General features: G+C 44.6%; 1 long non-coding RNA gene across 1 annotated transcript in view; it reads left to right on the top strand.

The window, feature by feature from the left end:
* The first annotated feature begins 8,331 nt into the window (after positions 1 to 8,331).
* Positions 8,332 to 27,433, top strand: part of LOC116643555 — a 19,664-nt gene continuing 562 nt past the window's right edge. The window contains exons 1-2 of the long non-coding RNA XR_004301569.1: positions 8,332 to 8,382; positions 23,741 to 24,318. This is a non-coding gene — a long non-coding RNA (uncharacterized LOC116643555). The remainder of the gene's footprint in view (positions 8,383 to 23,740; positions 24,319 to 27,433) is intronic.

Here is a 27,433-nt window from a genome sequence, read left to right as displayed (position 1 = left end):
TGCTGAATGCTCCAGGGCCTGGGGCCCAACTCCTCCTGCTTCTCTCTCCTCCTCTTTGCTGGTGCCCTCACTTCATCAGTGACCCTCTTTCCACAGCAGCCACTTGCTCAGGCTCTGGGCCATCGATATTTTCCTAACCTTTGTCCCCAAGGCTCTGTGCGGGGCCTTAAGATCCATTTTGAACATGTGCAGGCCCTTCCCGTGCTCAGTGCCCTGGGGAGTGATCTCATCTCAGAAGGAATCTGCTCGGCTCACTTAGCGTCATGCTCAGATGTGTGAGGTGCAACAAACAGCACCCCAGGCATCCGTGGTGACCCTGGACTGTCCATCAATCGTGTGGAAACACCTGTGGGAGGGAGGGAGGTGGGTGGCTGTGAGAATACAGCCTTGTGGGCAGATTCTTGATGGATTATACTAATTGCAGCCCCTCAGAGGGGGCAGATGGGGTCTGGGATCCTAGGTTGGAAGTGGGAGGCCCACCAGGTGGGGTTTCCAAGGGGAGCTCCCAGGGTACACCTCCTTTCTAGGGGCCGGCAGGCCTGCTCGAAAGGCCATCGTGAGCCGTTCCCAGAGGTTATGGAAGGATCAGAAGAAGGTGATGCTGTCATAGGGCCAAGGTGGGCCCACGCGGCCTCCAAGGGACTCACAGTCCAGGAGGCGAGAGAGACTCGTAAATAAGTAATGGCAACACAGGCATTAAATGCTCTGGGATGATGCTTTGAGAGTGCAGATTCAAAGCACCCTAACAGCTCTCTCTCCCCTGACTTGACTTTCTCATCCCTCAGGTGGTAAGAGCCCAAGGCTTGCAAAACCAGTTTTCAGGAACCTCCTATCCAGGCTGGCTTCAACATGTGGGAGTGGTTGGTGCTCAGCAAAAAGACAGTGACATTTATGGCCTCTGGGAGGAACTGGCTGCTAGAAAGCAGGAGTGGAAGGAGAGGCCCTCCACCTGTGAACGTTTTGAATGTGAAACCTTTATCACTTACCCACGAGTGTAAGTGTACTTAAAACTACAGCCAAGAATTACCAAAAACACTTTTCAAACTGTCAGGTAGGAGACCTCAAAAGGGGAGGCAGTGTTGCAAAAAGGAGGAGCTGAATGAACAGACTCAGGGTCCGGGCACCTTGCAAGATTATCAGGGGACACCAGTTATCTGCAGGCACCTTTTCCGCACCAGTGTAGACAGGGTGGGAAGGGTATGATTGGCTATTTTCCAAGACAGGAGGTCTGCTATGCTGCAGGTCTACACTGCTCTGTGTGCATGTATGTTTGCACATGTAGGTGTGTATGTGTGTGTGTGATTGCACATGCAGGTGTGTGCATGCACGTGTGTGCACGTGTGTAGTTGTGTAGGCATGTGTGTGTGTGTGTGTGTGAGCTTAGCAACCACTGATAGCTCAATGCCCATGTCTATTAATGCATCAGGAGTCACAAAATGATGATATTCTTTCTAATCCAATCACTCCTTCTTCACTTATTAGTTTGAATATGTCTGTTAAAAGAAACTTCCTTCTACTATTTGGTTCCCTAATGGATCAGTTCATACAGGAAAGGCAGAACAAATGTCTGATTCTTTCCCTTTATTTACCATTTCTCAATAATACGTTCTTTTCTTATCTACCAAAGGCGATCAAATAGGGTTTTATTTTTTTGATCAAATAGGGTTTTTAAAGAGTAATTTAAACCCATGGATCTATACATATTTGATGCATTTCAATTGATTGCAATTACTGTTCTTATTGATGCTTTGGTTATTACTTCTTCGCCAGTGAATGTCCCCTGAATCCTGTTTACACAACCCTAAGGGTCAGTTTCTTTGAGGTGTCACACGTTCATTATTATCTTTCCTGCCTCAGACCTGGAATCAGCCATTTCTTCAAGAAGCCATGGTTTTCTTTCTTTCTTTCTTTCTCTCTCTTCTTTCTTTCTTTCTTCTTCTTCTTCTTTTTTTTTTTTAAAGTAGGCTCTACACCCAGTGTGGAGCCCAATGTGGGGCTTGAACTCACGACCCCTGAGATCAGGACCTAAGCTGAGATCAAAAGTTGGACGCTTGATGGACTGAGCCACCCAGGTGCCCCAGCCATGGTTTCTTTTAATGGTAAATATATTTCAGGACCACAATATTGGCACTAGACCTGTTCACTGATACTGAGTTGACCATTTTTTCTTGGCCTTTTTAGTGGACAGAGCAAGGGAATATTTTAGATAAAATAACTCACAAGTTAATACTGATACTTCCCCATTTCAAACTCAGCATTACAGGATTTTAACTTAGCCTATTATATTTGTCACCTTTCTTTGTTACCAAGAACCCTGGTTCTCAAGAATGGGGGGATCATAGAATCATATGACATAATCACTCATTTGCCGTTCATATACTTCATATATAAGAGTCTCGCTGTCAGTCATGTTCTGTTAAATATTTCAGCCTGATCTCAAAGATGCTGTATGGAATTAAGGGAGGGGTCTTTATTCATGCCTCTAACACAGTAGAAAAAGGTTAGAAACAGATTTTCCTGCTTCCCGGAGGCCAGTATGTTGGCAGCATTCTGGGATCTGGGGAAGTGGTTTGGACCAATAGAAGTGGCCGGGGTCGAGGCTCTGACAGCTCATGAAGGAATAGAGATTGCTGGTCTGGAATTGGGTGATGCAGGAAATGAGACAAAACTTCTCCCCACATATACTGTATGGAATGTATGGAAACTCTTTATTATATAGGTGAGGGCCCTCGAGCCAGGCGACACTTGGGTTTCAGTTACAGTAAGCATTATGCTGTAAGTATTTGCCAAACAGCGACAGACCTGACATCTCGCTTAGTCCTGACAACCGTGTGGGTTCAGATACTTTATACCTGTCTGCCACCTGATTCTTACAAAGCCCTCTTATATTCTCTCACTCAAGGGTCACATCCCATCACAGGAGTAATACAAGGTTTTATTCCCTTACAATTAAGTCAATTTAACATATTTACGTCTCTGAATATGAACTCTTCTTTCATATTTCCATACCTCTGCTTGTCTGGTTTTCTTGGACAAAGTCTCTTTTCCTGTCTTGTTTCCAGTCTGGACTCCAATTCAGTCCCCAAAGCTCTGCACAGAGGGGCCTCTGCCCCCTTCCTCTGGGCCAGGGTGTGCATTCAGCAGCACTAGTCTGCAGAGAGGGGTTTCTCAGATGGTGTGCGGGGCACGGCTCACTCTTCTCTCTTCCGGGGGGCTGACTGGAAGCCCCACATCAATGTGTGGGGCCTTGGGAACACCCCAAAACATGGAGGCATCTGCATTCTATTCCTAGGGCTTGCTCCTGTCTCTCAAGGAGAAAACAAAACATGCCTTTCCTCTTCCCCACTTCTCCTCAAAGTTTTAGTCTTACTTAGCCAATCTTATTTCCCCTCTTGGAAGGAGAGAGGACACTTTTTGTCTGATGCAGGACAAAGAGTGGGAGATCTCCTTAGATTTTGATTTAGGGCATATTTATGGATTTTTAGTTACACGCCAGTGAGCTGCATTTTCTAAATAAATCTACATTTAGGATCAGCCCTAAAACAAACTGATTTTTTTTTTTTTAGATTTTTTTTAAATTTATTTGATAGAGTACAAGCAGGGGGAGTGTCAGGGAGAAGGAGAAGCAGGCTCCTGCCAAGCAGAGACCCGACATGGGGCTCGATCCCAGGACCCTGGGATCATGACCTGAGCCAAAGGCAGACGTTTAACCACCTGAGCCACCTGGGCGCCCAAACAAACTGATTTTTGAAGAGGGGCAGACAGCAAAGATGTGGCGGCTAACATGCTCCTGGAACTACTAAGGACTTTTTACAATAGGCTTCATTTTGAGGAAGACAGGGGAAGAAGGAAACTCTCCATTTGAGATGTCTGATCCTCCTGTGGGGCTCCTCATCCTCCCAGATACAGGGAGGACAGCCAAGGTGGAGTCCGAGGTGCCATGTTGGGACACAGGGGAGACCGTCCAGGTTGCCTCTTCTCATAGGAGGGACAGTACCGAGGGCTTTGGAGAGAAGGACCCTTGTGGTTGGGTAGTGCTCTCCCAATTTCAATGCCTCCATCTGTGTCCTCTGTAGAAGATCCTATCATCTGGAAAACTCAGAGTGATGCCGCTTAGGACATTTGGGAAGGTGAGATAAAGCAAGCCAGCAGCCTTTCATCATGCAGCGCTGCGGGCCCCAGCCTGACTGGTGAAATGCTGAAGCTAGTGGAACCCCGCCACCTGCCTTGCTCAGCTTCCATGGAACATGGGACTTAACAGATTCGTGGGAGGAGCCACTTTTGCTTTTCAAAGCAGGGGGTTGCCAAGTAGAGGCCCGCAATCAGGGGCAACTGGGAGAAAAGGAACCCACACCATCGTAACAATGAAAACTGAAACTTTCTGAAAAGAAAGAGGGACTAGGGAAAGAGAAAAGACCACAGATTGTGGAATGTGGAAAAAGATGGGAGTGTTTGCAAAGAGAGCTTTCAAGGGCATTAAAGATGGCAGTCAGGGCCCTCCTGCAAAACAGAGTCGCTTGTCCTTCTGTGCCACCTTGTGGCCACTTTGTCACTTCCCATCAAGTGCTCCACCTTCTCACTCCCTAGATATTCTAGATATTGCCTTTTACCCGGCACCTTTGCAAGTCACTTGGGTTGTGCCCAGAAGCAGCGCCTAATTTCAGTGGTGGATCTCAGGATCTCAGGATCTCAGGGCACTGGTTTCTTTGCCCCTATCGCGTCCTTGGCGACGCTGAAGGATCTGATCGCGGAATACTGGCAGCTATGGGGGAGAGGGGTGGGGGACGGATGGCGAAGTCCTGCATCTCTTCCTCCGCTGCTGCTGCAGATGCTGAGAGGGTCACAGAGGAACTTGTGGGGGGGGGGGTAGATTTCCAGCATCGTGATGACAGTTCGTATCCATCCTTGTCCTGTAGTAGAGATGAAAACGGATTCTGATGCTTTCCCTGAAGTTTAAGCAAAAGCTTGCTGGACACCAAGGACATCCTATGGCAAGAAAGTGATGAGAGAAAAACTCTCTAAAGGCCTGGTATATACATGGGAAGACGTTTTAGATTTCTTTCTCAGTCAACACGACTGTATGTAAACTTTGTTCAAACCCAAAGCCTGATTTATGGCCCACTATGCACGCATTGTACATCTGCTTTGTGAATAGTAGCCTAGAGGAAAATCATCTTGGCCTTGAGATATCGATCAATGCCCCTACTCCCTGCATTCCTTTATGATAAAACTCACAGTTCCTGCCTTTATGCTAATCTATAATCTTTTGAGCTTTTACAAGATGTAAAAAGTATACATAACCCTTTAAAAACTTCATTCTCCAGAGCACTTTCTTCCTGTGAAGAGTGTGTTTCCTGGGCAGCTGTCCTAACTTGGGGTTAAATAAAACTCTCTTTCTTGCTTTTAGAGATTCTAAAAGGTTTGATAATTTGGTGTCGACAAAAGAAAGAAGTATGAGAAGTAGCCATGCCTCACTGTCCATACCCAAATTCTGTCAGAGATGCTCATAGTGCTGTGGTTTGGGATCATGGCTTGATAATTGTGTTACTTCATACACATATAGCACTTTCTTTCTTTCTTTCTTTTTTCTTTTAAAGATTTTATTTATTTGACAGAGAGAGCACAAGCAGAGGGAGAGAGAGGGAGAAGCAGGCTCCCTGCTGAGCAAGGAGCCCGATGTGGGACTTGATCCTAGGACCCTGGGATCATGACCCGGGCCGAAGGCAGCCGCTTAACCGACTGAGCCACCCAGGCGTCCCACACATACAGCACTTTCAAAGCCAGGTCCTCTTTTAAGCACCTTATATTATTGACCCATTTAATCTTCACAACAACCCTATGAAGTTGATTCCATTCTAGCTCCTTTTACTGAGGCTGAGTAACTTGCTTGGGGTTGCCCAGATAGTAGGTGCCAGAGGTGGGATCGAAATCTAGGAGCTTGTGCTCATGACCCCCAGCATGCACTGTCTCCCTTGTACCTGCATTCTGTTTAAGACACGGAGTGCAGATCTGCCTGTGACCTCCGGTGCTTCCTCAGGGTACCCTATTGTTTCTAGAGTAGTCTGCCCTACACAGCTGTGTCCCTTGATCAGGTGCTTTTGAGAGAAGGCCTTCACTTCAGCTTTCTCCATTCATCTTTTTGTTCTCTTCCGATACCTCTTTTCCAAACACTCAGACTATACTGATTCAGGAATAAATGGGGAAGTCCAGAATATTTGACATTTTAAAAAAGAATGGAAGAGCAGGAGTTAGGGAAGGTAATTCCTATTCAATTCTTTCCTCCCAAGACTTAGCAGGCAGAGAGCCATTTAGAAGGATACAAGGTGACATCAAAGAACAGCACACACCAACCTGTCTATGTGACACAATGAGACTGAGATCTTAAGGTCAATAGATCTGAGGTCTAGACGTTAAGTCTTGCTTGTACCCTCAAGTGGCTTGAATGCTTACAACAGAATTCATCTAAATATTAACAGATAGAATGACTTAAAACATCAGTAAGGTGGGTCAGCTCTACGAAAAGAGGAAGTAGTAGAAGCTAGACAGCTGCCATGTTAGTTAGACAATTAAAGAGAGCCAGCCTGCTATTTCCAGCACTCCTCGATCTGCTATCCAATTTCAGAGCTCTACGAGGAACAGGATGCTAGACTCCTAATGAAGACAGGTCTGAGCCTCTAAACATTAAAAAATGAAACAAGAGAAATTCCTAAGGAGCAAATGGAGAAGTAACTGGGCAGAGCTGCTCAAGGACGTGAAAATAGTTACAGTAACACTGGTTTCATAAGACAGACTGAGAAGGTAAGTCATTGGTATAGCTCTATAATGGAAAAGAGAGACCTTTCCTTTCACTAATAACGTTCCTGGAAAAGTAATTCTAAATACAGCAAGCTCAGAATTACAACAGCCTCTGTGGAAACCAGAAACAAACTTGGAAAAGAAGTAAGAACAGTATAATGTGAGCCGTGGGATGTGACTTTGGTGGAACAGATGCAAAGCGTCTGGGAGAACAGGACATCCAGCCAGACACACTGTCAGAAGAGAAGGGAGTGGGGGAGCACAGTGATTTGCAAAGTACAATGATGTCACACATGCAGGGCTTTAAAAAAATCATCACTGTATTCCTCTCAGCACAGTATACTTTCAGAAAAAGGACAAGGTCTGGCTCAGAAGCACAATGCCATGTGTCAGGTGCATTTGACAAAAGAAACTGAAGCGAATCTAGAATAATTCTGATAAAGAATTGACCATATTCTGAGATTGTTCTGCTGAAGCTTCCTGAGGATCTTACAAACTCTGAGTGCTGATGGATGAGAATTCCCTCCTAAGCATTCAGGCATCCATGCGTCCTTCCTCTACAGAGTTGGGCCTCTGCCTGAGTCCAATCAACCCCTAAGCCTGACAAGCATACCTCCTGGATTTTCAGGGGCAGGACTAATTGCAATCAGCCTCAACTTTCTCCACAAGTAAGCAGCTTTTCATTTTCATTATTATCATTTTTAAAAAATTTTCCATGTATCCTGAGGGTGGGCCAGAAACGTCATTCTACCCACAGAGCAGAAGCTTAGAGAATTTTCATTTTTTTCTATTTTTTTTTTTCACTGACTTAGCTGTTCCTTTCTTCTTCCAGACTTCAAATATTTCCCTCTTCTTTCCTCTTTGTTCTCCCCCATGATCTTTGTCCAACCTTTCTTCCTGAAACCCTAGTTCCTTCTAGGAGGTCTCACCGCTCTGCAGAATACGAATCACTTCGCTGCATTCACTTTTTTAATGACAGTATTTTCTTCCTCTGAAAAACCAACAAGCATTTTCTCCTTCAACTCAGAACCTTACTTCACCTGCATGCCCAAATCTTCTGAGCCCACACAATTACAGACTTTCATTTGACCTGCTGTAATTGTCCCCTCTCAAGGACGATTGTTATTATTATAATAATTAATTAATTATTGGGTTGTTCTGTTTTCCTGTCTCAGGGAACAAGCCCTAGACTTGGTGAACCGGGCACCTCCAGCAGCCGGCTCCTGGAATGCTGGCAGTATACGATCTCAGCCAGGAGTGGGCTCCGCGGGCCCTTCCCATATCCCAGCACCCATCCGGGGGCTCTCAGGTGCTTGGCTTCCCCAGAAGCCGCTCTCCGCGCCCCACACGATCCCCTGGCTGAAGGGCCCTCCCCTAACTGGAAGTCCGGCATTCCTCACACGCCGCGGCCCACCAGCGTCCCGCGTCTGTTTCTCCCCAACCCCGCCCCCCGGGAGTCTGACCATTCAGCTTCGGGCTCTACATAGCAGCGCCTGATTGGTGGGGCACGGAGAGCGCGTCAGAGAGCGCTGAGCTCATTGGACGGCCTCTCGGCACGTCTATAAAAGGGACGCGGAGACCGCGCAGGTAAGCGCTCAGGCGGGCATCGCGGTGGCTGCGGAGCGGATTCCGGGGCGTCCTGTTGCTTCTGCGGCCGCGGCGGCTCCGCTCGGGGCGGACTGGCTAGCGGGGAGCGCGCTGAGCGCCGCGCCTTGGAGCCCGGTCCCAAGACCCCAAGTCCTTCACGCTTTCCAGACGAGGGGAGGCGATGGCCTCCGTCGCCTCTCTGGGTCCGCGAGGGGAGCTCTACCTCTTAGCCTTTATCCTTGAAGTACTTCCTATTTGTCAGCCTTAAAGCGAACGTCCACTTGCCTTGACGTGGGCCTGAGAAATACTTGTAACTTACGGGTCCTTGTAATTGTTTAAGGAAACCCTGGAAACGTTGGCGGTCAGCTCTCTCCTCACTTCCCTGCGTTTTCCGCGAGCCAAACGCGTTCCCTGCTTGTTGCTCTGATGCTTGCTACACGTCTGTCTTGTGATTGGCGCGCGCTCGGCGCGTTTCTCGTCTCGTGGAGCGCTCACCTCACGAGTCCCGGCCACGCTGCAGCCTTCAGATGCATCAGCAGACGCGGAAAGAGTAAAGGGATATACCGAAGCCACTCGGTGGGACTGGGGCTGGCCACCCCCAGGGACCTTCCCCAGCCGCTCATTCCTAACCGCCTTGGTTTATAGATAACACACCTGGTTTTTCTTCTCAGAGGGTGGAGGGTACTGATGATGGAGAAGAGGGGGGAGAAGGGGACAAAAGGAAAGGGGAAGCATGCGCCGGGCATTCTTGGATATCCTCAGTGTAGACAAATGTCCCTTCCCAAGAGTGGTTTTTAATTTTATTTTTATGTAATTTTTTTAAAAGTAAGATTTAATTTTTTTTAGAGCAGCTTTGGGTTCACAGCAAAATTCAGGTGCAGAGATTTCCCATGTGCCCCCCGCCTTCAGCCATGCATAGCCTCCCCCATTAGCAACATTCTTCAGCAGGGTGGTACGTTTGTTACTGTTGACTGACATTACATCATCATCCAAAGTCCGTAATTTACATTAGGGTTCACTCTTGGTGTTGTGCGCTTTATGGGTTTGAATAAATTATGTATGTATTTAGCAAATAACCCAAAGCATTTGGATCTAAGTTTGTGAAATAAGCAGTTTCATAGCGGTTGGCCCAAGTTTGGAATTTAAAAGGGAGGAGAAATAGGACTGTTAAGTAATATACTGGTTTTCTTACGTAGTTTTGAAGGCAGTTCCAAGACGAATTCCACAAACATTCTGAGCAATGTGGTAGTGCCACCTAGAAGTAGATAGATAGCTCCCCATGGGGATGTCTTTGAAAGCAACCCTCATTCAGTGTGTAAATTCTGTTAATCAATATTAGTCCATCTTTTTTTTTCTCTCTTCCATCTTTGTTTCATTTTCACAAAGGATTTAGGGACGTGGCTTAATAGACTAATCTCAAAGATAGTTTGAAATATGGAAATATATAAATGTGAAAATATATAAGTGTGGAGTTTATTACTCTTATTTTAGGCATTGCCAAATTCGTTACCAAGGTTCTTAGTGATCACCAACTACATCCTGTAATGCTCAGATTAAAACAGGCTATAGGTATGTTACTGAAAAATTATGTAGACCAAAATTGAAAATGTTGAACAAAATATTTTCCTGTTGACTTTGGATTGTTATTTAGGAACTACTTTAAAAAAATCTCCATTTCTGTTACTTTGAAATTAGTAGGGATTCCTAGTTCTCTCTTTAAATTTTTCTAGTACCTGTGTTGTTAATGAAATGTATACATTGAACCACATGAGATTGCCAGGATTTCGGCTTTATTTGGTCAAAACAGTCAAAACTTGGCAATTTTGTGTGATTCAACCTAATAATCTGAGTAGGAAAAATTTTACTTAAAAATAGTTTGAAGTTTATCTCTTTTTGATATGTGATTACCTCCCAATATATTGATTTTATAAGTTAAGATTTTATATATTGGGTTTACTTACAGAAGGATCCATTTAAAACTTACCAGACTTTTCTGTTTTGCACATGTGTGGTATGATATCCTGAGTAGAAATTCAGGAATTTAAGGGCAACTAGAAACCTTTCAGCACATGTCTTTTGCAGCATTAACCACAGTCCTCCCTGACAAGTTGGAGGTTACTGACTTTGAAGCATAGCCAGTTGCTGAGAACCCAGTGTATATTCTTTCCATGACCCTTAAAAACTGGCCTGTTTCCTATTAATGATTTTTTGTTTTGTTTGAGGCATGCTATGGTCCAGTTTCCTGGTTAATTTCCAGATCTTCTGCCATTCTTCTTTTACAACTCATTTTCTTTGTGGTGGGTCTCACCAAGAGATACTGTGTTTGGAAAAGGGGCTTCTGGAAATTATCATGTTTCAGCAACAAAATTGTTTAAACATCTGACAGTCATTTATAACCAACATCTCTGGTCTCATCCATGGAAAATATCACACATAGCAGAGAAAATTGAGGAGAGCTGGCAGAAGATATCTGTTGAGTTTGCATTGTGTACTGTTCAAATGGGCTCCTAGGAGACCTCAGGCCAAGGTTATTATTTTTTTTATTTCAATTTAACTTTTTGGGTGTGTTCCTTTCTGTGGAGAGTGGAGGATCAGAGTCTGGCTTTGAAGGTGAACTTGAGAAATCAATTAGTCCAGCCTCCTCTTGTCTGGAAACTCAGCATCACCATGGACATAGAGCCTGGCTCCAAGGCGAGAGGAGCCTTGTCAAAAATCTTGAGCTGGCAGGGAGCATTCCTGTTCGCCCTTTCCCTTGCTGATGTGTCCTAGTCCCAAGTGACTGTTGTTCTGAGGGCCCTGCAGAGGAGGTAACTTCTGCTGGTTTGGACCAGTGGTTTGTCACCCTGGGGAGCCATTGACTAAACCGGTCCTATAAATTCTTGGTTAGGAACTTTGAATATGTCTTATTTTTAGGAGTTCATTGGCTTGTAGATTTCTCTAAGGCCATTTTTTCCTGGGTTGTTTTTGATGAGGTAAGAAAAACCTGCCAAGAAACTCTACTTAGCCTGGAAGGAGCCTCAGAAACTGAATTGCTTTAATCTTAAGGTATGACCAGTCTTGCTCATGGTGAGATTTCCCTCTACTTTAAAGGTTTTGAACTCAATAGGGATGGGAAGATTCCACAGCCTTAGGAACACAGCTCTGAGGGGAGCAGTAATAGACCCTACTTTCCTTAATGTAAGAAATGTGAAGTTCTCTGTTGAGCGTGATAGGCTTCTTCTAATATCTAAATTACACTGTTATTAATGTAATCTGAAGGATGAAAACTTTGGGATAATTAGTGAACAAGTCAGTCACCCATAAGACACACAAACAAAAAATCAGGCTTCATTAGTTTCTGCACAACGTGATACTCCTGGTTAATAATTATAGCTGTCTTAATTGAACATCAGGTGGCAGCTTTCTGTCTATCAGCTGAGGAAGAAATAGATTTTGGTTTCATGCCCTTATCTTGTACTAATTAATGTATGAAATGTCTTTATTTACAAAAGCGTGTTTGCATGTCTTTAAACGAGTACAGCCAATAGAAATGTCAGAGATTCCACATAGGTAATTTAAAATTTTCTAGTAGCCCCATCAAAAAGTAAAAAGAAACAGATGAAATTAAGTTTAACAATAACTATTTAACCTGATAGATCAAAAATATTATCATGTTACCATGTAATCAATATAAAAATCTTCAGTGAGATATTTTATATTTTTATTTTTGTATGAAGTCTTAGGAATCTGGTGTATTTTACCCCTCCAGTATGTATCAGTTTGGACCAGCCTCATTTCAAATGCTCAGTCGCCACTTGTGGCTAGTGGCCACTGAATTGGATAGCACAGCTTTAAACTGTTATTGTATCTGTAGTGAGGCAGAGGATTTTATAGGGGAGAGAGAAATGGGGCAGGAAAGGGGTGGGGGGAAGAGCCCCTCTGGATACAGAGAATCCATGGCACCAGATATCCCAGAATGTGCATTCCTCTGTTGGACATTTAACCTTTAAACCGAAAACATTGATTTTACTTAACACCCCAGCAGGAGACTGTGATTAAAACAAGAAAACAATCCTATAGACTCAGTGTCTGCCCTGAACAATTTGAGCAGTGAGAACAGGTGGTTTTGGTCTGATGTAATCAGAAGGGACTTTGGGAATGGGACAGACAGAACTGAGTTCAAACCAGCCCTGCTCTGTCTGACCTGTGAGGTTTTGCAAATCTGTAGCTTTGTTGACCTTTACCCACTCTAATAATGGGCACAAAAATGCTAGTCTTGCAGTTTTAGTGGGGATTAAATTAGATTCCTTATGTGAATGTACTTCATTCAGTCATTGTGTGGTGTGTGGAAGTCTACTGGGGTTACCTGCCTCTTTTTCCGTCTATTTTTCTCATCAGGGCACTTTGTCCGACCTTTCTCCCCCTTTACTCCCTTTTTAAAAGTCTGAACTGATTTCCTGCTCAGCATTCCCAGAACCTCAATTTCTGCTGCAGCTCTGACTCGTAGGCCTGCTGTAATTGTGCTTATGTTATAGATATAAAAAACTTATTGTTGGAGCACCAGCGATAATGGTAATAACAATGCAGCCACTGCCCATTCCAAAACCACATGAGATGTCCCATTAGATCACTCCAGACTCCGTGAAAAGACCAGGAGTACTTTTATTTTTGGCCGATGGGTGGCAGCATTGTCTAAGTCACAGATCTTTGAGCCATCAGTTCTTCAGGGTTTTCCTTCTCTGATTCATTCTCTCAACCTGGAAGAGAACTTTTCATCAAAAAGTCTAGGACTCTGGAGTACAATGCTAGAGGAAGCCCAGCATACAGACGGGCTGTCCATTCAGACACTGGGGGAGACTGCTCAAGCCCAGAGTCAAGATGTCTGTTGGGGGTAGGTCGGGGGCAGGAACCTGGGAAGATGATGGCAGGATGAAATGCTTTCCAGCAGGCGATTCCTGAAGGTCAAGGCAAGGGCAACAAGAGGGTAGAGAGGTTGACCCCATGAAGCTGCAGAAAAACCACAAGAGCCTCTATAAACGGAGGCTGCCAATGGGCATCCAAGATTGGTCTTGGAGGTTCACTGTGATAACTGGGAAATGGCTTTCTTATTTTCATCCCCTTATTAGTAGGACCTGTCATCTTTGAATTAGGAGGATGTGCTTTAAAAATATATATATCTTTTCCTTTCAATATCTTGTCACCTGGAATTAACTGTATGCCCCTCCTCCCCCCAACACCCAATACAATGGCAATTTGGCATTCTGAATGCTAATCTTTAGGCACCACATTACTCAACTATTTGAATTAAAGGGAGTCTAATCATATTTGCGGACTTAAACTTCTTTCAGGCTTTCCTTTAAATTTCCTAATTTTTATCAGGTAACTGATTTGGTACAGATCGAAGAGATCAACAACATCTGGAAAATGCAGAAAATCACCAAGAAGAAAATAAAAACCACCCATTAGCTTTAAAAATATATATATCTTGAATAACAGGATAGAAAACTATTGGTTATTGTTATAGAGGCATGGACTAAACCAGAAAAACTTGAATTGAAGGCAAGCTACATGAATTTTATGATTAACCATCTGGACAAAAAGGGGGGGGGACATGAAGCACCTAGGATTATCTCGTTTTATCAGATTATTCAGTTACTCATTTATATATGAAATCGTTTAAGGACCTTCTATGTGCTATGTACTGTGCTAAATCAGGGAGGAGGGAGTTAAGCAATGAATAAGATAACAGTTTTTGCCTGTAAGCTCCTTACAATTTTCTAGAGAAGAGAGACAAGTCAAAATCCCAATGTGGTAAGTAGCACAACGGGGTGCACACTTTGTTATAGAAGCAGAGAGAAAGGCATCGTTCATAGAGCCAGGGAAGGCTTCACAGGGAGGTGACAAGCTGAGTATTTAAAGGCAAATATGAATTATCCAAATTGGGCATGGGAGTTTGGAAGAAGGACGTTCCAGGCAGAGGAAAGAAATGGGTAAAGACGTTTTCATTAGATTACTTGGTGGTTAAGTACCTTTGTGTGAACCTGGGGCAGAACGTGTAAGTATATGAGGCAGGAGAGGGAGTAGTGGGAACTGAGCTTGGGCAGGGGAGTGGGGGTGAGATAACAATGGGTGTTTTATGCCTTTTTGAATCATTTGGAATTCAATCTTACAGGATTTGATAAGAAATGGATGTCGGGGGCAGGGGGATGGGAGAGATATGGGACGTGTCCCATTAGGCTTCTAATCTGGATGATTGGATGAATGTTTGTAACAAAGGGTTGTGGGAAGTGAGAAAATGGTGAGTTTGCTTTGGGACTTCCGGGAATCCTGCCCATCTGACAGCTGACTATATGGACCTGGCCATCAGGAGAGAGACTAGATTTCCAGTTACAAATTTGGTTAATAATAATTACCATTTACTGAGAACTTTTCTGAATAATAAGTCCCCGGTAAATGGTAATTATCTGTGCCAGATTGTGTATGATCTGTATTCTGTATTTTCTGAATACAAATAATATAGAATCTGGCACAATAATACAGAATGTGCCAGATTCTGTATTAATCCTCACCTTAGATCCTCTTCACAAGCCTCTCACCACATTTTACGCATGAGGAAGATCAAGATATGTGACTTGTCCAACATGACGTGTCCAGCAAGGGGTAAGGCTGGGATTTGAGCCCAGGCTGACTTCAGAGCCTGTGCCCCCCAACTACTGTCTTCTACAGGAGCCATCTGCATGGAGGTGAACTTAAGCAACAGGCAGACAAACCTTTCAGGGACAGGATGTAGAATGAGAAAAGGACCAAGGTTGGAGCTCTGTGGAAAGTGCTCGTGGGACAAGTAGCAGAAGAGCTCTTGGAGCCTAGGTTGGAGTTGCCGCAGAGGAAGGAGGAAAACAAGGAAAAAGTATTGTCCAGAAACCCAAGAGGAGAATTTCAAGGGGAGAGGGGTCAACAATGGCAAATATCACAGGGAGATGAAGTAACAGAACAGCACAAGACCTTTAGGTTTTCCCCTTTCTGTCTTCCTGGCACCAGCCCCACATTGCCAGCTGACAGCCAAACATAAGCATTTAGGGGTTCCACAGGCTTTGTCATCCCTAAGTTCTGTGTCTGTTGATAATATGACTTCTCAGATACCCAGAATACACACTTCAGGATGATCTTTGATGTCCTTGTCCCAAATGACCACCAATGACCAAATCCTGTTGACCCTAACATTTGTCTACCCCTTCCTCTTCATTCCCTCTCTGAAACTCCAGGTCTTTGTTTTTTCACCTACACCATCATATTTCTATCCTGACTTGTCTTCTTGCCTCTGGTTGAATTTTCTTCTAATCTACACCTCCTGAAGTCTCACCATGCCACTCCTGAGCTCAGAAACCTTCAGTGGCTTTTCATTATTTACAATATAAATTCCAAATTCTTATTGAAGGCCATCTATGAAATAGTTATAGCTTATTTTTCCAGTTTTTCTCCCCTCTGTGTTATATGCCTTGCAGCCTGTTTTTCAGCCAGACTGAAAAATATCTTGTTTTCTGTGTTTGCCTCCTCAGATCCATTGGTTAGGCCAGTCTTTCCAGCTGGATGCACTTTTCTTCCATCCTTCAGGTTGAAATCTTACCCATCCTTCAAAGGTCATCCGAAATATTCTTTTCTCTGTAAAGCTTTTCTTGACCCCTTCTACTCGGAATAATTTGAGCCTTCTCTGAACTCACAAGAGTATGGCACTTCATATGTACCCCTCTCAGGGCAGTTCATGTTTTCTACTTTATTTATGTATTAAGATTTTATTTGTTTATTGGGGGGTGCACAAGCAGGGGGGAGTGGCAGAGGGAGAGGGAGAAGCAGACTCCCCACTGAGTAAGGAGTCTGAAGTGGGGCTTGATCCCAGGACCCTGGGATCATGACCTGAGCCAAAGGCAGATGCTCAACTGACTGAGCCACCCAGGCACCCCTGTTTTCTACTTTATATTATGGTTTTTTGATTTTGATCTTGTTTTTGTTTTTATGTATGTGTCTTGACTTAGGTTTTTTTTTTTTTAAGATTTTTTTTTAAGAGATAGGACACCTAATTTTTATTATTAGATTCAACAGACGTAGGTGACTCTGTGAAATTGCTATGGAAGTTTCTAAACGCATTCTCTCAATTTCTGCACTCTTCCCTCTGTTGACCAGAACAGTGTGTGCATCAGCAGCCGTTCCTGGCCTGCAGTCTGAGTGGGACCGCAGTCCGCACTTTTGTTTTTTTTTTTTTTTTCAGATTTTTATTTTATTTTGAGAGAGACAGTGTGTGGGGGCGGGGAGAGGCAGAAGGAGTAGGAGATAGAGAATCTCAAGCAGACTCCCCACTGCGCATGGAGCATGACATAGGGCTCCATCTCATCGCCCTGAGATCATGACCTGAGCCAAAATCAAGAGTCGGATGCTTAACCAACCGAGCCACCCAGGAGCCCCTGCAGTCCACATTTTTGATGCAAGCTGGCTGGGTCCAAGGACCCGGAGTGGGATCCCACAGGACCAGCCAAAGAGGGTCCTTGGCTTCAAACACAAGGGGCACCTGGGTGGTTCAGTTGGTTAAGCGTCTGCCTTTGGCTTAGATCATGATTCCAGAGTCTTGGGATCAAGCCCCGCATCGGGCTCCCTGCTCAGTGGGGAGCCTGCCTCTCCCTCTGCCGCTCCCCCTGCTTGTGCTCTGTCTCTTTGTCAAATAAATAAATAAAATCTTAAAAAAAAAAAATCAAACAAAAGCTAAGAGGAAGTGAGAATAGAGTTTATTGAAGACGTAGAGAGTATAGATATGGACAGAGTGTCCAGGAGACTCAGAAAGGAAAGAAGAGTGAATCTCCTTTTTAAGATTTTATTTATTTATTTTTTGCGAGAGTAAGAGAGAGCATGAGCAGCGGGGAGGGGCAGAGGGAGAGGGGCAAGCAGACTCTCCGCTGAGCAGAGAGCCTGATGCGGGGCTGGATCCCAGCTCTGGGATCATGACCTGAGCCCAAGGCAGACACTTAACCGACTGAGCCACCCAGGCACCCCTTGACTTAGTTGTTTTATTTTTTATTTTTTATTGTTATGTTAATCGCCATACATTACATCATTAGTTTTTGATGTAGTGTTCCATGATTCATTGTGCATAACACCCAGTGCTCCATGCAGAACGTGGCCTCTTTAATACCCATCACCAGGCTAACCCATCCTCCCACCCCCCTCCCCTCTAGAACCCTCAGTTTGTTTTTCAGAGTCCATCCCCTTGACTTAGTTTTTGAGGGCAAAGTCTATTAACTTTTTCTGTTCCTCTTTTTGCTTGTCTCATGGGTATTTTATATATAGATGTTTGGTGTAGTTGAATATTTACTGAATGGATGGATGGAAAGCTGACATTCCTGTCAAGATTGGTGCAGTCTCTGTACATTTTATTTCCTAATGTCAATGTCTGCAATAAAAGGCTTAAGTAGATTTATGATTGTTGAGATATGCTCTAAAGAACTAAGTTTCCCTCTTTGGGGGAAAATCCACTGGACTTTTCTCTGGAGCATCTCAACATCCTGTCAGGTTCTTCTTGAGAGATTTAATGTGATCACTCTTTGAAGGTGGGTAGATATTAAGAGAAAAGGGAAAGGTACTTGTTTGGGGATGGCATCCTGGGTCTCTTGAAAATGCCTTCATGTTTGGTGACTGTATAACATTTCCAGGTTTTCCCTTGACTCATAGATGGAGCCAGATTAGAGAAGTAGAAGCCATCACCATGACACTGGACCCAGTTTGGTGGTGCCTATCTGTCCTGCTTGTGAAATTCAATCTGGAGTGTGGAGTTTCCATGGCTGAGCCTATTGTCCCATGGACAGGTCTCTTTAGCTTTCTCTGCCTTTGAAGGTGTTTTCTTTGCCAGCCACATGTGGATGAGCTTCATGTTAAGCAAAATGCAGTGGAACTCAAAGAGGGATCAATGGAAAATGTCTTATGGTGTTGTTTATTTGGGTTTTGATGTCAAGTTTAAGTCTTCCAATTTGAGCACGTGATCAGTTGGAGCTCATAGTTTCTTACCAGTTTGGGCAGAGCTGAATGCCTCTTTGGGAATGGAATCCAGGTTTTGTTATTTCATTTTTAGCTATGGTTGTTGATGATGGTGTGGATAATCTAAGGGAAAACTCTCATGTAAGGAAATCCTGGGGTTATCCAGAATTTGCGAGCTCTCTAGGCAACCCACCTATTTAAACCTGTATGTTCTATAAAAGATGGCATATCTTCATTAGAGAAGACCAAGGGAAATTAAATTTGTTGCTGATTATCTGCTTGGTATGGAATCTGGCAAAGAGAGCGGTTCAATAGTCTTATTAAAAATCTCTTCCCAGCTGCTTCTGCTCATCTTTCTCATCCACCTTCTTCCCTCAGTCCAGTGATGAGCTAGCCAATAGGCAGGTGGGAACCATCTCCATTAAAAGGCAATGCTCCTCCAATCCAGGGGTTGGGGGTGGGAAAAGATACTCACTGCCAGCTGTCTTTCTTGAGTAGGTGCTGCAGGAGCTGTCCGGTTCTTCTTCCACCTGTGGGTACCGACATCCCAAATGGGAAGCTCAAAAATAAAGGAGATCCTAGGTGCCACCATCCGTTAGCTTGCATATCACTTTGTGACTTTTATTTAGGTCCCCTTTTACCCAACCTCTGACTTATTCACACTGACACCTTCCCACATGGAATCTGAAGGGATTACTTTGGCATCTTTTTCACTGGAGAGCATTGGATTCACATATACTCACAATTTTTTTCATCTATTTTAGAAGGAATAGATTTGGTATTTTTGTGTAAGTACTCTAGTGACTTGTTCCTTTGGTCCTTGATTCTTACACTCTCGTTCCTTCTAACTGAGCCCTCTTATAACCTGGGTCTGATGCCTTTGCATGTTGTTCATTAGAAACTCGGGGATGCAGGAATCTTGATTTCTACAATGCAAAGTGAATCGGAGTCTCTTTTTAAAAGGGGATCAGATCAGAAATACCTTTTGTGCTATGGATAGCTAAGGTTTGGAAATTTTATGTGGAGCTTGAGTCTGAGAATTAGAAATTCAGATTGAGAATTAATGGTCGAAAGATTCTGGATTCCACTTTATGGAGTTCACCAAAACAGGTTGGTAGAATCAGGTGACTCATTACACAGGCAAAGGTGACTAATCTTTAATATTCTAGCCAAGATTGTCAAGAGTGACCAACTTGGCAGATGGTGACTACATTTATTGTGGTGAGCACTGGGAAATGTACAGAATTGTCAAATCACTACATTATATACCTGAGACTAATGTAACATTGTAAGTCAACTGATTTTCCATAAAAAAGCAAATAACCAAAAAAAAAATCTATTTCAAACAAAGTGGACAATTTGGAAAACAGACCATTTTATATCTCTAAGTATCTTCTTAAACCTTCTATTATGATTGAGAATGATGCATATATAATATCCAAACCAATGTAAAGAATTAAAGCCAGCAGGACTGAGAATCATTTTCATGGAACAGTTCATAGTTTTCTTATTATTTCTTATGACAAAGCATATTTTCTCATTTAATCATCACCACATCCTTGTGATGAAGGTGTTACTGTTACCTTATTTTATAGATAAAGAGGCCGAGGCCAGAGAGTTTAGGTAAATTGTCCCAAAGTCACATCAGCCTCCTTCCGTACATTTCAGTCTATATTTTAGTGAGCAAATGAGATAAAGACCAACCCCCCCCCAAAAAAAACCCCAAAAAACAACATATTCACATTCAGAAGCTTTCCTTTCCCCCCGCCTTCTAGAAGGAAGTAGGCTTCTTGGGTGGGTGGCTGCTTTTGTTCATGATGTGCGGGATCCTATCATGAGAAGAGAGTGGAACTGAGTGATGAGCTCCCTGGCAAGGACAGAGAAGTCCTGGAGGGAAAGGAGGGCATTTGAGAAAGGGAAGCAGGAAGGGGGATGAGAGCCAATGCAGGCTGAGGTCTGAGAGAACGTGTTTGGGCAGATGGGGAGTGTGGGACACAACCCTATGGAGCGTGTCTGTGCTCTGTGAGAGAGTAGGAAGAGGATGGGGAAAGGCAGTCCGGAGGAGTTTTCTTATTATCATGAATGGAATGCTCCCTTGGTGCCCTTTAAAGAAATTACAGCAAAGGTTTTAATTGCTTTTCAGATTTCTTCAAAGGCCAGTTTGTTCTTTCTTTGGATTCAGTGTCTCTCTACAGCTTTATGTGTGTTATATGAGCTAAAAGCCCAAGGTGTTAATCTGGGTATTCACTCTCGTATGCAGGGGAAAAGGGATCAACAGTGTGTTTAGTCCAAGCTCAACAGGGTCAACCAGAACTTTCCTCTCATCTCCTCAGCTCCGTTGGTGGAGGTCACAGGTCAGCTTGAGGCGAAGACCCTCAGATTTGAATTCTGAGGGTCTTTACTTTGGAAGTCCCTATTTCTTCTTCTTCTTCTTCTTCTTCTTCTTCTTCTTCTTCTCCTTCTCCTTCTCCTTCTCCTTCTCCTCTTCCTCCTCCTCCTCCTCCTCCTCTTCCTCCTCTTCTTCCTCCTCCTCCTCTTCCTTCTACTGTTTTTTAAAAAGGTTTTATTTATTTGTTTAGAGAGAGAGCACGCGGGGGCAGGGGCAGAGGGAGAGGGAGAGAGAATCTCTAGCAGACTCTGTGCTGAGTGCAGAGCCTGATGCAGGGCTCAATTCCACGATCCTGAGATCATGACTTGAGCCGAAATCAAGAGTCAGACGCTTAACTGACTGAGCTGCCCAGGCACCCCACCCTATTTTCTTCTTAAACCCAGGTAAATCTTCTTGGTGCTAATGTGATCCTTCCATGGTTACATAATAATCACAAATATCAATTTGTTCACAGGAGGAGAAATAGCAAAACTCTAAAGGGAGAATTTTTTTGCAATTTCCCTCCATTTCATGGCTTGTGGTGAGTAAGCGTGGTCTTATGACTCACTTCCACTATGTCATAATCTGGGCGGCAGTGCTGGGCATGGGTCGGGAACTGGGTATGGAAATGTGCTGCCTTAGCTGAACTGTTGACCTGGTCCCAGGAGAGGGTCTAGTGCATCTCAGCCCAGTCGTGGTGGGGAATGGGAAAATCTGAGGCCAAAGGTAGACTCTGGCATATGACTTGCCTGGGGATTTGGGTCCTCATTTTGCTGAGAATTGGGATTTTATCTGCTGGTTTCAAGGCTGTTAGTTCCCGGGTAGGAAGCCGATTACTCACTAATGTCCAGAATGAGCTGCCCGTGTGCTGAGAGAACAACAGCTTGCAGTGTGGATGGGACTAGGAGCAAATACTTTTCCTACCTGTCCCTTGAGCTACGTCCTGTCCCTTGGAGCAACTGCGCTTGCAGAATGATGTACTTTGCTCATTCCAAAATACTGTTCAGCGCTTGGTTAATACTGTAATTACACATATTTGCAATTTGTAAGTACGTCAATCTCCTCCCCTTTGGTTGCCTATTTACTGGCAACTTCCTTTCCCCTGAGATGACTCTTTTGAAAGGAATTGTTTTCATTTGGATGAATAAACTTTGGCATGTGAGTTTTTAAAAAGCCAACCACGTTACTTCATGGTCTCACCTGTGCTGTTCATTCTTGTACGAGATAGGACTGCTCGGGTTGTTTGCAAGTAGAGTTAAAAGTAGAGAAGTTACACTAACTAAAGGAAAAAAATCACAGTTTCATGCCTCCTGGGACTGAAAAGACCACGGATCCGTTAGCGAGGCTTGATTGTATGTCCAGCCACCTCTCATCTCAGCTCTGCCCTCCCGCTAGCTGGCCACAGTTTTGTCTGTGTTGGCCAGACGGCTGCCAGCAGAGAGCTGAGGTGGCTAAGTCGCTGGAGTGGCTTCTATAATTTGGAATTCATCCATTTGAGCCTTGGTTTCCTCATCTGTAAAATGGACTAATACCTCATCCACAGGGTAATATGTGAAGATTTAACGAGCTCCTGAAAGTATGTGTGCCTCTGTGGTTCAGAGCTTGGGGTTTGGAGTCACGTCTGTCTCCATCACTTATTTTATTTTTAAAGATTTTATTTATTTGAGAGAGAGAACACAAGTGAGAGAGCACAAGCAGGGGAAGAAGCAGAGGGAGAGGGAGAAGCAGACTCCATGCTGAGCAGGGAGCCCAATGCAGGGCTCGATCCCAGGACCCTGGGATCATGACCTGAGCTGAAAGCAGATGCTTAACCAACTGTGCCACCCAGGTGCCCCTGGCTCCATCACTTACTAAGTGACTTGTGTACTTATAGTACCTGTATCATAGTGTTGTTGGGATTTAAAGTGAGAGCTTGTACATAAAACCTCTAATGGGGTGCTTGGCACATAGATCCACTCAGGAAATGGTAGCTATTATTTGAGTAGAATTTTGAAAGTGGCCACTAATGGTTTGAATGGAAAAGGTAAACTCAGGCAGAAGAAATGGCAGGAAAAGGTCATGGACAGTGATTCATAAAGGGGGCAATTTGGATTTGGACAGCAAGGTAAGCTTGGGTCATGCCCAGGTACAGGAATGTGGCTTTTGCTGCTTATTATCAGAACTCCAGTAAAAAGGCCGCCACCAGGAGATGGTCCGGGGAAAAGCCCATCAGCCACCCAGGAGGTCAGCACCTTCGGAGGTTCCATCTGTGATTTTGGAAGGATTCTTTTTGTAGAATTACAAATCACAGGGCCTAGCTTAGTGTTTTATACTTGATCAGTGCTTGCTGCATTGACGGGAATTGCCTTCAGAGTCAGAGACAGTCTTGTTAATATTTTCAATGGTGGAAAATCTTCCTTTGATCAAGCTGAGCAATTGTGATTCAGATATTTTAAAATCCCAACATACTAAACTGGTGTGATTATTTTTTTCCCTGACTTAAACTGGCTTTTGAAAACTATGGTATGAGTAGTAAGTTGTAACACTTTAAAAAATCAGTTTCATAATTTCGTATTTTACATATGGAATATATGAACCCAACAAATTACAGAGTGCTTCTATGTAGTAGGCATGATATTAAGTGCTGGGGTTACAGAGATCAGTAAGTATTTCTCCTTGGGGAATCCATCATCCCGTGGGGAGAGACAGCAGACCTGTGGAGCTCGTTCAGGTTCAGGTTCTGTGAGCAGTCGTAGGCAGTGGGTATGGTTGAGGTGGGGCAGGGGTGTGGGGTCCGGGAAGATTTTAAAGTAGAGGTGATGCTTGAGCAGGACGTTGAAGGATGCATTTGAGCCCACAGGAATAAAGAGGGTGTAGAGGGATGCGTGTGTGTATTTCTGATAGAAGTGATGTGGGAAGGCTTGGAGGCCATGGTGTCAGCAGAATGTTCTAAGCAATGAGTGAGATCAAACAGATGAAATCCTTAAAGGCATTACATTTTTGATGTCTAACTAGGGTTAGCCCTTGAAGAATTCTTCTAAGATGGCCAGGCTTCAAAGCCAGCAAATGAAAGGCAGCTGTGAGGCAGAAGCGGGTCCTGCCTGATGATCACGGTCAACAGTCTCTTGAGGATTTTACAGATGAGACACCTGACGCTTACCGGGTTTAAGTAATGTGCCTAAAATCTCGTGGCTGAAGAAGTGGAAGTAGGATTTGAGTTAGAATCTGCCTCACTCCGAAGACCATGCTTTCCTGTGAATGTAATTTCACCCTTATCTGATGGCTCAAGACTTCGCCTAGCTTCAGGCTCACCATTCCGAACACGAGATTGTCCTGTTCAGTTGGTAGCTGGAGATGGAGCGGCCGGTGCAGGGGCCGAGCATGTGGACTGACCCCCAGCAGTGCACACACCAGTAGTCCGCAGACTTCGGGCTGCCCAAGAGTCCTCCGGGGAATTCCTCCGATGGCTCCAGCTCTGAAGTCCCACTTCAAAACGTTTGTCCTGTGACAAGGCCCCTTGGGGGACTCTGATGCGGATGGTGCAGCGTTCACACTTTGATGACCACCACCCTGGATGAATGTCTTATGTGAAGGTGGGTTTCTCTCTCCTTCTCTTCTTTCTTTTCTTCCCTTCTTGCCCTCTCCCTCCTTCTCTCTTCCTCCCTCCCTCCCTTCTTCTCCCCCTCTCTCCCTCCCTTTCTCTCTCCCTCCCTCCTTCTCCTTCTCCCTCCCTCCCCTTCCCTCCTTCCCCCCCCCTTTCTCTCTCTCCCTCATTTCCTTGCTTGCTTGCTTCCTTTTTTTTTCTTTCTTCCTAGTCTTCTGTTAATTGGGATCTGATGATGTGTGGTGATCATTCTCTCTACGTGTGTGTTCCTTCTCTCTCCAACCAGCATTTGTTCCTTGCAGGCGGGGATCCCGCATTCTGTGTACCTTTCACAGACACTACACGGGGGGCGCTCCCAGGGTTAAAACATACACCAGGCACCCAATAACAGTGGGTTACTTTACAACTAGGTATTTTGAATCACGTAGTTCTGCCAAGGAAGGCGCGCTCAGCACTCAGCTGTTTGCTTTCACTGTCCTGAGCTCTCTGGGAACTGCACACAGTCCTGTTGGGGCCCTGATGGGCAGAACACAGACTCGCGTTTAGTGAGTCCTCTCCCAGCCCAGCTCTCAGCTTTTCCCACGGCCTCTGGCCAAACCTCACTCCTTGAGAATCTCCAGACCTGTGCTTCCCTAGTCATGCTCACCTCCTCCAGGGCTTCTCTTATCTTGCATTTTGAAAAAAGGAAATCTCATTTGAGTTGGTTTTGGATTCAGCTCTCTGTTGCAGCTGGCTTAGTATCTGGGGTACCCCCCTTTCTGGTCCTGGCATGTCAGAGCCACGCGGATGGTCTGACCTTGTCCCATGTGGGCAGTTTTCTCCTCTGGGCCCCAGTGACAAGTGGATTCTGGGCATAGCAGATTCCTTGCCTGGTATCACACAAGTGACGGATTCCTGTCCGTCTCTCTGCTTTGGCCTGGGTGCCCGGATCCTGGAGTCATGTTACCTGGGTCAAATCTTGCTTACGGCCTGGGAGTGTGGATACATTTTAAAACCTCTTCAAGCCCGCATATCCTCATCTGTAAAATGAGGACTATAAGGTGGTTTTGAGGTTTAAATCAAATGACGCTTGGGAGTGCTCGCTTTACGGGAAGCACTATGCAATGATTGTTATTGGTGATGATTTTTTATTGTCCCTTCATTTCCCCAATTAAAATTCTATCAATCTTGCAAGGCCCAGCTGGAACTCTGCCTCATCCACAAAGCTTTTTTGTCCACTCAAGTTCGCAGGAAACTCTGTCCTAAATTCTCGTGATCACTCACGGTCAAAGATTAATGCTCGATTGCCTTAAATATTTAATATTGTGTTACTATTGTACTAGGTCCTGATTGGTTTCATTCTTGGTCCCTGGTCTAGAGGGAAGTTCTTGAACACTGATAATAAAGACTATCTTTTTCTTTTAGCCTCTCTGCTACCAGTTGTTATTAGCCTGAGCCCTTCTTCTGGGTGTCGTGATTAAGGACGTCCAGATCAATACACTTAACATGAACTCATTTGGGATAAACTGAGATAAATTGGCAGCATCTACACGGCAAATGACAACTTCCTGGGGTCCATCATCAGCTGGCTTTATGTAGCTGCTGCTCTTACTAGATAAGGAGAAGGCCCTTGTTCAGGGAGAAGTGCATTCTAAGGCTGGAGTGTTACTGGTGAAAGACCTTGTTTTGACACCATCTCCTTCTAAAACTGGTGGTTAGAATCACTGCAGAACTTAAAATATTGATGCCCAGGCCGCATTCCAGGCCAGTTAAATCCATGTGTGTGTGTGTGTGTGTGTGTGTGTGTGTGTGGCCAGGGCAGGAGTGGAGGGGCTGGGTGGTGGTGGTGCCCAGGTATAGTATTTTTTTTTTTTTTAAACATTTTATTTATTTATTTGACAGAGAGAGAGACAGCAAGAGAGGGAACACAAGCAGGGGGAGTGGGAGAGGGAGAAGCAGGCTTCCTGCCGAGCAGGAAGCCCGATGTGGGACTCGATCCCAGGACCCTGGGATCATGACCTGAGCCGAAGGCAGATGCTTAACAACTGAGCCACCCAGGCGCCCCCAGGTATAGTATTTTTAAAAAGTTTACCAGGTGGCTTCATGATGCTGCCCAGGTTGAGAAGGATGGAATTGCTCTAAAATCAAGTCCCCCAGGTCCTCCACATGGTGAATGGGCTTCAGTTTTAATTATGGGCCTTCACCTGTTTTTCAGGGATATTGGCTACAATTAGCTTGTAGGAATTAGCTTTTAGGAGAGCGTGGATGTCTTCAGAGTCCAAACCATGCCATGAAAGAGAGCGTGTATTAACAGAGCATGCTCACGGACACGCAGTGTGCCTAGGAATAGAATTTTCCTTGCCCTAGGTCACTGGTGCCACAGCAGAAAACTGACAGGGCTCCCCAAGGACCTAAAGTATTTATAACTCTTACAGTATTTCTGCAAGGTGAGCTTTGCTGCCAGAGGCCTGAATCGGGGCTGTTAAGAGTCACTAAGGTGGAGGAGTTGGACACAGCTGCTGCAGGCTCCTGGTGAAATAGCTCTTGGCACTGCGAGACAGGGGCTCACGTGTCCTTGCTGGAGACCGGGAAGTGGGGAAGGCTGGGCTGGCAGACCACCCAGGCTTCCTCCTCCACCTTGTCTGAGATGTTTTGCACAAGAAGTAAGACCTCTTAAAAATAGATTGTTTGAAGTATAATTTATTTGCCATAAACTTTATCTATTCTAAGTATACAATCCAGTGAGTTTTAGTAAATTTCCAAGGCTGTGCAAGCATTACCACGATCCAGTTTTAGAATATTTCCATCACCCCACAAAGATCCTGTGTGTCTGTCTGCAGCCCATCCCTGTTCCAGCTCGGATCCAGGCAACCGCAAAGCTGGATTCTGCCTCTATAGTTGTGTCTTTTCTGGACATTTCGAACGAATGGAGCCATACAAAGTGTGCTCTTTTGTGTCTGGCTTTTTTTCACTTAAAACATAACGTTTCTGAGGTTCATCCAACTTATAGCCCGTGTGGGTATTTTGTTACTTTTTATTGCTAAATGGTGTTACATTGTATGGATATGCTATTGTATGGATTTTATTTATCTATACATCAGTGGACTGATCTTTGGCTCTGTTCT

The sequence above is a fragment of the Phoca vitulina genome, unplaced genomic scaffold, assembly GCF_004348235.1.
Source record: "Phoca vitulina isolate PV1807 unplaced genomic scaffold, GSC_HSeal_1.0 scaffold26, whole genome shotgun sequence".
NCBI classification, from domain to species: domain Eukaryota; kingdom Metazoa; phylum Chordata; class Mammalia; order Carnivora; family Phocidae; genus Phoca; species Phoca vitulina.
This window is presented reverse-complemented; position numbering and strand designations above follow the sequence as displayed.